Source organism: Phyllobates terribilis, unplaced genomic scaffold, assembly GCF_046119375.1.
Source record: "Phyllobates terribilis strain yellow unplaced genomic scaffold, ASM4611937v1 Scaffold_11__3_contigs__length_659146591, whole genome shotgun sequence".
Classification (NCBI taxonomy): domain Eukaryota; kingdom Metazoa; phylum Chordata; class Amphibia; order Anura; family Dendrobatidae; genus Phyllobates; species Phyllobates terribilis.
Window position 1 is genome coordinate 572,114,535 of NW_027362771.1, and position 12,500 is coordinate 572,127,034.

The following is a 12,500-nucleotide window of genomic DNA, read 5'->3' on the forward strand; positions in this document are numbered from 1 at the left end:
CCACCATTCAAAGACTGACACGTGTTTTTCAATCAAAAATGTTTCTGGTAGATTTTCACTTTGCAACAAAAATACTTAACATTGGCGATGCATTATGACTTTTGCAAAAGATTTCCTTTTGTTTCATAGCTTAAGCCTTTTTCAACTACACAGTTTTACACAAAAGTGTCAAGGGACTCAACAAGCCATGTGTCCTGTCTGTCATTAGGGCTCCCATGTTCTTTCTAATCGGAAACAGTTTAGAACTGAATTGGAAAGTTCAGAGTTAGTGACAAAATCTCTTGAGAAAAGGAGGATGCCACGTGTGAGCAAAAAACTCATGATCTTCAAATTATTCAACTGACGTGCCAAAAACCTTGACCATGTAGCGTGTTTCAGCTCTTGTAATGTTGATGTTTTGTATTCAAAGCAAAACACTCTTTTTTTTTTTTTTTTTACACCTGTCTTGCTGTTTACTGTACTGCTTACACCATGTGGAGAAAGACTTAGTTAGTATTCCTGGTTGACTGGTTCGATTCCTGCTATGGGAGAGACTTTTTTTTGGGGACTAGTGTCCACATTCCAAAGCCAACACGTGCCTTGCAGACAGAATCAGTTTAGGTTGGAACTGCTCTTTGCAGCCAAAAATGCAGACCACCAGGTTTTTTGGATATTTATTTGCACAAAAGCTTATTTGATGTCATATCTCAAACCATTCATATCTCTCACTTTTAATTCCTGGGTGTTAAGGGACTCAACAAGCCTTTATCCCTGTTTGTCATTGGAGCTCCCCTTCCATCAATTGGTGATGTTTTGCTACTGAATGGAAAAGAGCTGTGACTCTCTAGCCAAGATGGTGGCAAAATCAGTTAAGGAAACATGGTACCAGTGCCCCATGTGAGAATCGAACTCATGACCTTCAGATTACGAGACTGACGCGCTACCTGCTGCGCTAACGAGGCAAAATGCACGTAATAATCTGCGGAAGTTGCTTGTGCAAAGCAGTACACCTCTTTTTTTTCATATTGTAAGTGAGCTGGCAGTACATCTTCTCCCATATGGTCTAGCGGTTAGGATTCCTGGTTTTCACCCAGGCGGCCCGAGTTCGACTACTGGTATGGGAACGCATCCTTTTCTGCACCGCTGCCAACATTCAAAAACTGACGCGTGTTTTTTAGTCAAACGTATTTCAAGTAGGATTTGTTTTTTTCAGGCAAAAATGCTGAACGCCCGCGTTTTGGCACTTCATTCTGACCCTTCACACAAGATTCAATTTGGATTCGTAGCTCAACTCATTCTCAACCACCCCTTTTTACACTAAAGTGTCAAGGGACTCAACAACTCATGGGTCCGGTAAGTTATTTGGATTCCCATTTCCTTTCTAATGGAAAAAGTTGTAGAATTGAATGGAAAAGTTCTAAGTTGGTGACAAAATCTCTCGAGAAAAGGAGGGAACAGTGCCCCGTGTGAGGCTCGAACTCACGACCTTCAGATTATGAGACTGACCCGCTACCTACTGCGCTAACGAGGCAAGCTGTACCTGCAGATCTGCAGAAGTTTATTGTGCATAGCAGAAAACTTTTTTTTTTCATAATGTCACTGAGACATTAGTGCATCTTTTCCCATATGGTCTAGCGGTTAGGATTCCTGGCTCTCACCCAGGTGGCCTGGGTTCGACTCCCGGTATGGGAATGCATCTTTATCTTAGCTACTGCCACCATTCAAAGACTGACACGTGTTTTTCAATCAAAAATGTTTCTGGTAGATTTTCACTTTGCAACAAAAATACTTAACATTGGCGATGCATTATGACTTTTGCAAAAGATTTCCTTTTGTTTCATAGCTTAAGCCTTTTTCAACTACACAGTTTTACACAAAAGTGTCAAGGGACTCAACAAGCCATGTGTCCTGTCTGTCATTAGGGCTCCCATGTTCTTTCTAATCGGAAACAGTTTAGAACTGAATTGGAAAGTTCAGAGTTAGTGACAAAATCTCTTGAGAAAAGGAGGATGCCACGTGTGAGCAAAAAACTCATGATCTTCAAATTATTCAACTGACGTGCCAAAAACCTTGACCATGTAGCGTGTTTCAGCTCTTGTAATGTTGATGTTTTGTATTCAAAGCAAAACACTCTTTTTTTTTTTTTTTTTTTTTTTACACCTGTCTTGCTGTTTACTGTACTGCTTACACCATGTGGAGAAAGACTTAGTTAGTATTCCTGGTTGACTGGTTCGATTCCTGCTATGGGAGAGACTTTTTTTTGGGGACTAGTGTCCACATTCCAAAGCCAACACGTGCCTTGCAGACAGAATCAGTTTAGGTTGGAACTGCTCTTTGCAGCCAAAAATGCAGACCACCAGGTTTTTTGGATATTTATTTGCACAAAAGCTTATTTGATGTCATATCTCAAACCATTCATATCTCTCACTTTTAATTCCTGGGTGTTAAGGGACTCAACAAGCCTTTATCCCTGTTTGTCATTGGAGCTCCCCTTCCATCAATTGGTGATGTTTTGCTACTGAATGGAAAAGAGCTGTGACTCTCTAGCCAAGATGGTGGCAAAATCAGTTAAGGAAACATGGTACCAGTGCCCCATGTGAGAATCGAACTCATGACCTTCAGATTACGAGACTGACGCGCTACCTGCTGCGCTAACGAGGCAAAATGCACGTAATAATCTGCGGAAGTTGCTTGTGCAAAGCAGTACACCTCTTTTTTTTCATATTGTAAGTGAGCTGGCAGTACATCTTCTCCCATATGGTCTAGCGGTTAGGATTCCTGGTTTTCACCCAGGCGGCCCGAGTTCGACTACTGGTATGGGAACGCATCCTTTTCTGCACCGCTGCCAACATTCAAAAACTGACGCGTGTTTTTTAGTCAAACGTATTTCAAGTAGGATTTGTTTTTTTCAGGCAAAAATGCTGAACGCCCGCGTTTTGGCACTTCATTCTGACCCTTCACACAAGATTCAATTTGGATTCGTAGCTCAACTCATTCTCAACCACCCCTTTTTACACTAAAGTGTCAAGGGACTCAACAACTCATGGGTCCGGTAAGTTATTTGGATTCCCATTTCCTTTCTAATGGAAAAAGTTGTAGAATTGAATGGAAAAGTTCTAAGTTGGTGACAAAATCTCTCGAGAAAAGGAGGGAACAGTGCCCCGTGTGAGGCTCGAACTCACGACCTTCAGATTATGAGACTGACGCGCTACCTACTGCGCTAACGAGGTAAGCTGTACCTGCAGATCTGCAGAAGTTTATTGTGCATAGCAGAAAACTTTTTTTTTTCATAATGTCACTGAGACATTAGTGCATCTTTTCCCATATGGTCTAGCGGTTAGGATTCCTGGCTCTCACCCAGGTGGCCTGGGTTCGACTCCCGGTATGGGAATGCATCTTTATCTTAGCTACTGCCACCATTCAAAGACTGACACGTGTTTTTCAATCAAAAATGTTTCTGGTAGATTTTCACTTTGCAACAAAAATACTTAACATTGGCGATGCATTATGACTTTTGCAAAAGATTTCCTTTTGTTTCATAGCTTAAGCCTTTTTCAACTACACAGTTTTACACAAAAGTGTCAAGGGACTCAACAAGCCATGTGTCCTGTCTGTCATTAGGGCTCCCATGTTCTTTCTAATCGGAAACAGTTTAGAACTGAATTGGAAAGTTCAGAGTTAGTGACAAAATCTCTTGAGAAAAGGAGGATGCCACGTGTGAGCAAAAAACTCATGATCTTCAAATTATTCAACTGACGTGCCAAAAACCTTGACCATGTAGCGTGTTTCAGCTCTTGTAATGTTGATGTTTTGTATTCAAAGCAAAACACTCTTTTTTTTTTTTTTTTTTTTTTTTTACACCTGTCTTGCTGTTTACTGTACTGCTTACACCATGTGGAGAAAGACTTAGTTAGTATTCCTGGTTGACTGGTTCGATTCCTGCTATGGGAGAGACTTTTTTTTGGGGACTAGTGTCCACATTCCAAAGCCAACACGTGCCTTGCAGACAGAATCAGTTTAGGTTGGAACTGCTCTTTGCAGCCAAAAATGCAGACCACCAGGTTTTTTGGATATTTATTTGCACAAAAGCTTATTTGATGTCATATCTCAAACCATTCATATCTCTCACTTTTAATTCCTGGGTGTTAAGGGACTCAACAAGCCTTTATCCCTGTTTGTCATTGGAGCTCCCCTTCCATCAATTGGTGATGTTTTGCTACTGAATGGAAAAGAGCTGTGACTCTCTAGCCAAGATGGTGGCAAAATCAGTTAAGGAAACATGGTACCAGTGCCCCATGTGAGAATCGAACTCATGACCTTCAGATTACGAGACTGACGCGCTACCTGCTGCGCTAACGAGGCAAAATGCACGTAATAATCTGCGGAAGTTGCTTGTGCAAAGCAGTACACCTCTTTTTTTTCATATTGTAAGTGAGCTGGCAGTACATCTTCTCCCATATGGTCTAGCGGTTAGGATTCCTGGTTTTCACCCAGGCGGCCCGAGTTCGACTACTGGTATGGGAACGCATCCTTTTCTGCACCGCTGCCAACATTCAAAAACTGACGCGTGTTTTTTAGTCAAACGTATTTCAAGTAGGATTTGTTTTTTTCAGGCAAAAATGCTGAACGCCCGCGTTTTGGCACTTCATTCTGACCCTTCACACAAGATTCAATTTGGATTCGTAGCTCAACTCATTCTCAACCACCCCTTTTTACACTAAAGTGTCAAGGGACTCAACAACTCATGGGTCCGGTAAGTTATTTGGATTCCCATTTCCTTTCTAATGGAAAAAGTTGTAGAATTGAATGGAAAAGTTCTAAGTTGGTGACAAAATCTCTCGAGAAAAGGAGGGAACAGTGCCCCGTGTGAGGCTCGAACTCACGACCTTCAGATTATGAGACTGACGCGCTACCTACTGCGCTAACGAGGTAAGCTGTACCTGCAGATCTGCAGAAGTTTATTGTGCATAGCAGAAAACTTTTTTTTTTCATAATGTCACTGAGACATTAGTGCATCTTTTCCCATATGGTCTAGCGGTTAGGATTCCTGGCTCTCACCCAGGTGGCCTGGGTTCGACTCCCGGTATGGGAATGCATCTTTATCTTAGCTACTGCCACCATTCAAAGACTGACACGTGTTTTTCAATCAAAAATGTTTCTGGTAGATTTTCACTTTGCAACAAAAATACTTAACATTGGCGATGCATTATGACTTTTGCAAAAGATTTCCTTTTGTTTCATAGCTTAAGCCTTTTTCAACTACACAGTTTTACACAAAAGTGTCAAGGGACTCAACAAGCCATGTGTCCTGTCTGTCATTAGGGCTCCCATGTTCTTTCTAATCGGAAACAGTTTAGAACTGAATTGGAAAGTTCAGAGTTAGTGACAAAATCTCTTGAGAAAAGGAGGATGCCACGTGTGAGCAAAAAACTCATGATCTTCAAATTATTCAACTGACGTGCCAAAAACCTTGACCATGTAGCGTGTTTCAGCTCTTGTAATGTTGATGTTTTGTATTCAAAGCAAAACACTCTTTTTTTTTTTTTTTTTACACCTGTCTTGCTGTTTACTGTACTGCTTACACCATGTGGAGAAAGACTTAGTTAGTATTCCTGGTTGACTGGTTCGATTCCTGCTATGGGAGAGACTTTTTTTTGGGGACTAGTGTCCACATTCCAAAGCCAACACGTGCCTTGCAGACAGAATCAGTTTAGGTTGGAACTGCTCTTTGCAGCCAAAAATGCAGACCACCAGGTTTTTTGGATATTTATTTGCACAAAAGCTTATTTGATGTCATATCTCAAACCATTCATATCTCTCACTTTTAATTCCTGGGTGTTAAGGGACTCAACAAGCCTTTATCCCTGTTTGTCATTGGAGCTCCCCTTCCATCAATTGGTGATGTTTTGCTACTGAATGGAAAAGAGCTGTGACTCTCTAGCCAAGATGGTGGCAAAATCAGTTAAGGAAACATGGTACCAGTGCCCCATGTGAGAATCGAACTCATGACCTTCAGATTACGAGACTGACGCGCTACCTGCTGCGCTAACGAGGCAAAATGCACGTAATAATCTGCGGAAGTTGCTTGTGCAAAGCAGTACACCTCTTTTTTTTCATATTGTAAGTGAGCTGGCAGTACATCTTCTCCCATATGGTCTAGCGGTTAGGATTCCTGGTTTTCACCCAGGCGGCCCGAGTTCGACTACTGGTATGGGAACGCATCCTTTTCTGCACCGCTGCCAACATTCAAAAACTGACGCGTGTTTTTTAGTCAAACGTATTTCAAGTAGGATTTGTTTTTTTCAGGCAAAAATGCTGAACGCCCGCGTTTTGGCACTTCATTCTGACCCTTCACACAAGATTCAATTTGGATTCGTAGCTCAACTCATTCTCAACCACCCCTTTTTACACTAAAGTGTCAAGGGACTCAACAACTCATGGGTCCGGTAAGTTATTTGGATTCCCATTTCCTTTCTAATGGAAAAAGTTGTAGAATTGAATGGAAAAGTTCTAAGTTGGTGACAAAATCTCTCGAGAAAAGGAGGGAACAGTGCCCCGTGTGAGGCTCGAACTCACGACCTTCAGATTATGAGACTGACCCGCTACCTACTGCGCTAACGAGGCAAGCTGTACCTGCAGATCTGCAGAAGTTTATTGTGCATAGCAGAAAACTTTTTTTTTTCATAATGTCACTGAGACATTAGTGCATCTTTTCCCATATGGTCTAGCGGTTAGGATTCCTGGCTCTCACCCAGGTGGCCTGGGTTCGACTCCCGGTATGGGAATGCATCTTTATCTTAGCTACTGCCACCATTCAAAGACTGACACGTGTTTTTCAATCAAAAATGTTTCTGGTAGATTTTCACTTTGCAACAAAAATACTTAACATTGGCGATGCATTATGACTTTTGCAAAAGATTTCCTTTTGTTTCATAGCTTAAGCCTTTTTCAACTACACAGTTTTACACAAAAGTGTCAAGGGACTCAACAAGCCATGTGTCCTGTCTGTCATTAGGGCTCCCATGTTCTTTCTAATCGGAAACAGTTTAGAACTGAATTGGAAAGTTCAGAGTTAGTGACAAAATCTCTTGAGAAAAGGAGGATGCCACGTGTGAGCAAAAAACTCATGATCTTCAAATTATTCAACTGACGTGCCAAAAACCTTGACCATGTAGCGTGTTTCAGCTCTTGTAATGTTGATGTTTTGTATTCAAAGCAAAACACTCTTTTTTTTTTTTTTTTTTTTTTTTACACCTGTCTTGCTGTTTACTGTACTGCTTACACCATGTGGAGAAAGACTTAGTTAGTATTCCTGGTTGACTGGTTCGATTCCTGCTATGGGAGAGACTTTTTTTTGGGGACTAGTGTCCACATTCCAAAGCCAACACGTGCCTTGCAGACAGAATCAGTTTAGGTTGGAACTGCTCTTTGCAGCCAAAAATGCAGACCACCAGGTTTTTTGGATATTTATTTGCACAAAAGCTTATTTGATGTCATATCTCAAACCATTCATATCTCTCACTTTTAATTCCTGGGTGTTAAGGGACTCAACAAGCCTTTATCCCTGTTTGTCATTGGAGCTCCCCTTCCATCAATTGGTGATGTTTTGCTACTGAATGGAAAAGAGCTGTGACTCTCTAGCCAAGATGGTGGCAAAATCAGTTAAGGAAACATGGTACCAGTGCCCCATGTGAGAATCGAACTCATGACCTTCAGATTACGAGACTGACGCGCTACCTGCTGCGCTAACGAGGCAAAATGCACGTAATAATCTGCGGAAGTTGCTTGTGCAAAGCAGTACACCTCTTTTTTTTCATATTGTAAGTGAGCTGGCAGTACATCTTCTCCCATATGGTCTAGCGGTTAGGATTCCTGGTTTTCACCCAGGCGGCCCGAGTTCGACTACTGGTATGGGAACGCATCCTTTTCTGCACCGCTGCCAACATTCAAAAACTGACGCGTGTTTTTTAGTCAAACGTATTTCAAGTAGGATTTGTTTTTTTCAGGCAAAAATGCTGAACGCCCGCGTTTTGGCACTTCATTCTGACCCTTCACACAAGATTCAATTTGGATTCGTAGCTCAACTCATTCTCAACCACCCCTTTTTACACTAAAGTGTCAAGGGACTCAACAACTCATGGGTCCGGTAAGTTATTTGGATTCCCATTTCCTTTCTAATGGAAAAAGTTGTAGAATTGAATGGAAAAGTTCTAAGTTGGTGACAAAATCTCTCGAGAAAAGGAGGGAACAGTGCCCCGTGTGAGGCTCGAACTCACGACCTTCAGATTATGAGACTGACGCGCTACCTACTGCGCTAACGAGGTAAGCTGTACCTGCAGATCTGCAGAAGTTTATTGTGCATAGCAGAAAACTTTTTTTTTTCATAATGTCACTGAGACATTAGTGCATCTTTTCCCATATGGTCTAGCGGTTAGGATTCCTGGCTCTCACCCAGGTGGCCTGGGTTCGACTCCCGGTATGGGAATGCATCTTTATCTTAGCTACTGCCACCATTCAAAGACTGACACGTGTTTTTCAATCAAAAATGTTTCTGGTAGATTTTCACTTTGCAACAAAAATACTTAACATTGGCGATGCATTATGACTTTTGCAAAAGATTTCCTTTTGTTTCATAGCTTAAGCCTTTTTCAACTACACAGTTTTACACAAAAGTGTCAAGGGACTCAACAAGCCATGTGTCCTGTCTGTCATTAGGGCTCCCATGTTCTTTCTAATCGGAAACAGTTTAGAACTGAATTGGAAAGTTCAGAGTTAGTGACAAAATCTCTTGAGAAAAGGAGGATGCCACGTGTGAGCAAAAAACTCATGATCTTCAAATTATTCAACTGACGTGCCAAAAACCTTGACCATGTAGCGTGTTTCAGCTCTTGTAATGTTGATGTTTTGTATTCAAAGCAAAACACTCTTTTTTTTTTTTTTTTTTTTTTTTTACACCTGTCTTGCTGTTTACTGTACTGCTTACACCATGTGGAGAAAGACTTAGTTAGTATTCCTGGTTGACTGGTTCGATTCCTGCTATGGGAGAGACTTTTTTTTGGGGACTAGTGTCCACATTCCAAAGCCAACACGTGCCTTGCAGACAGAATCAGTTTAGGTTGGAACTGCTCTTTGCAGCCAAAAATGCAGACCACCAGGTTTTTTGGATATTTATTTGCACAAAAGCTTATTTGATGTCATATCTCAAACCATTCATATCTCTCACTTTTAATTCCTGGGTGTTAAGGGACTCAACAAGCCTTTATCCCTGTTTGTCATTGGAGCTCCCCTTCCATCAATTGGTGATGTTTTGCTACTGAATGGAAAAGAGCTGTGACTCTCTAGCCAAGATGGTGGCAAAATCAGTTAAGGAAACATGGTACCAGTGCCCCATGTGAGAATCGAACTCATGACCTTCAGATTACGAGACTGACGCGCTACCTGCTGCGCTAACGAGGCAAAATGCACGTAATAATCTGCGGAAGTTGCTTGTGCAAAGCAGTACACCTCTTTTTTTTCATATTGTAAGTGAGCTGGCAGTACATCTTCTCCCATATGGTCTAGCGGTTAGGATTCCTGGTTTTCACCCAGGCGGCCCGGGTTCGACTACTGGTATGGGAACGCATCCTTTTCTGCACCGCTGCCAACATTCAAAAACTGACGCGTGTTTTTTAGTCAAACGTATTTCAAGTAGGATTTGTTTTTTTCAGGCAAAAATGCTGAACGCCCGCGTTTTGGCACTTCATTCTGACCCTTCACACAAGATTCAATTTGGATTCGTAGCTCAACTCATTCTCAACCACCCCTTTTTACACTAAAGTGTCAAGGGACTCAACAACTCATGGGTCCGGTAAGTTATTTGGATTCCCATTTCCTTTCTAATGGAAAAAGTTGTAGAATTGAATGGAAAAGTTCTAAGTTGGTGACAAAATCTCTCGAGAAAAGGAGGGAACAGTGCCCCGTGTGAGGCTCGAACTCACGACCTTCAGATTATGAGACTGACGCGCTACCTACTGCGCTAACGAGGCAAGCTGTACCTGCAGATCTGCAGAAGTTTATTGTGCATAGCAGAAAACTTTTTTTTTTCATAATGTCACTGAGACATTAGTGCATCTTTTCCCATATGGTCTAGCGGTTAGGATTCCTGGCTCTCACCCAGGTGGCCTGGGTTCGACTCCCGGTATGGGAATGCATCTTTATCTTAGCTACTGCCACCATTCAAAGACTGACACGTGTTTTTCAATCAAAAATGTTTCTGGTAGATTTTCACTTTGCAACAAAAATACTTAACATTGGCGATGCATTATGACTTTTGCAAAAGATTTCCTTTTGTTTCATAGCTTAAGCCTTTTTCAACTACACAGTTTTACACAAAAGTGTCAAGGGACTCAACAAGCCATGTGTCCTGTCTGTCATTAGGGCTCCCATGTTCTTTCTAATCGGAAACAGTTTAGAACTGAATTGGAAAGTTCAGAGTTAGTGACAAAATCTCTTGAGAAAAGGAGGATGCCACGTGTGAGCAAAAAACTCATGATCTTCAAATTATTCAACTGACGTGCCAAAAACCTTGACCATGTAGCGTGTTTCAGCTCCTGTAATGTTTATGTTTTGTATTCAAAGCAAAACACTCTTTTTTTTTTTTTTTTTTTTTTTTTACACCTGTCTTGCTGTTTACTGTACTGCTTACACCATGTGGAGAAATACTTAGTTAGTATTCCTGGTTGACTGGTTCGATTCCTGCTATGGGAGAGACTTTTTTTTGGGGACTAGTGTCCACATTCCAAAGCCAACACGTGCCTTGCAGACAGAATCAGTTTAGGTTGGAACTGCTCTTTGCAGCCAAAAATGCAGACCACCAGGTTTTTTGGATATTTATTTGCACAAAAGCTTATTTGATGTCATATCTCAAACCATTCATATCTCTCACTTTTAATTCCTGGGTGTTAAGGGACTCAACAAGCCTTTATCCCTGTTTGTCATTGGAGCTCCCCTTCCATCAATTGGTGATGTTTTGCTACTGAATGGAAAAGAGCTGTGACTCTCTAGCCAAGATGGTGGCAAAATCAGTTAAGGAAACATGGTACCAGTGCCCCATGTGAGAATCGAACTCATGACCTTCAGATTACGAGACTGACGCGCTACCTGCTGCGCTAACGAGGCAAAATGCACGTAATAATCTGCGGAAGTTGCTTGTGCAAAGCAGTACACCTCTTTTTTTTCATATTGTAAGTGAGCTGGCAGTACATCTTCTCCCATATGGTCTAGCGGTTAGGATTCCTGGTTTTCACCCAGGCGGCCCGAGTTCGACTACTGGTATGGGAACGCATCCTTTTCTGCACCGCTGCCAACATTCAAAAACTGACGCGTGTTTTTTAGTCAAACGTATTTCAAGTAGGATTTGTTTTTTTCAGGCAAAAATGCTGAACGCCCGCGTTTTGGCACTTCATTCTGACCCTTCACACAAGATTCAATTTGGATTCGTAGCTCAACTCATTCTCAACCACCCCTTTTTACACTAAAGTGTCAAGGGACTCAACAACTCATGGGTCCGGTAAGTTATTTGGATTCCCATTTCCTTTCTAATGGAAAAAGTTGTAGAATTGAATGGAAAAGTTCTAAGTTGGTGACAAAATCTCTCGAGAAAAGGAGGGAACAGTGCCCCGTGTGAGGCTCGAACTCACGACCTTCAGATTATGAGACTGACGCGCTACCTACTGCGCTAACGAGGTAAGCTGTACCTGCAGATCTGCAGAAGTTTATTGTGCATAGCAGAAAACTTTTTTTTTTCATAATGTCACTGAGACATTAGTGCATCTTTTCCCATATGGTCTAGCGGTTAGGATTCCTGGCTCTCACCCAGGTGGCCTGGGTTCGACTCCCGGTATGGGAATGCATCTTTATCTTAGCTACTGCCACCATTCAAAGACTGACACGTGTTTTTCAATCAAAAATGTTTCTGGTAGATTTTCACTTTGCAACAAAAATACTTAACATTGGCGATGCATTATGACTTTTGCAAAAGATTTCCTTTTGTTTCATAGCTTAAGCCTTTTTCAACTACACAGTTTTACACAAAAGTGTCAAGGGACTCAACAAGCCATGTGTCCTGTCTGTCATTAGGGCTCCCATGTTCTTTCTAATCGGAAACAGTTTAGAACTGAATTGGAAAGTTCAGAGTTAGTGACAAAATCTCTTGAGAAAAGGAGGATGCCACGTGTGAGCAAAAAACTCATGATCTTCAAATTATTCAACTGACGTGCCAAAAACCTTGACCATGTAGCGTGTTTCAGCTCTTGTAATGTTGATGTTTTGTATTCAAAGCAAAACACTCTTTTTTTTTTTTTTTTTTTTTTTTTACACCTGTCTTGCTGTTTACTGTACTGCTTACACCATGTGGAGAAAGACTTAGTTAGTATTCCTGGTTGACTGGTTCGATTCCTGCTATGGGAGAGACTTTTTTTTGGGGACTAGTGTCCACATTCCAAAGCCAACACGTGCCTTGCAGACAGAATCAGTTTAGGTTG

At 41.6% G+C, this 12,500-nt stretch overlaps 1 non-coding gene across 1 annotated transcript; it reads right to left on the reverse strand.

The window, feature by feature from the left end:
• Window positions 1-9,931: 9,931 nt before the first annotated feature.
• Window positions 9,932-10,004, reverse strand: TRNAM-CAU (transfer RNA methionine (anticodon CAU)). The gene has a single exon. It is a non-coding gene; the product is annotated as a tRNA-Met (tRNA).
• Window positions 10,005-12,500: the final 2,496 nt, after the last annotated feature.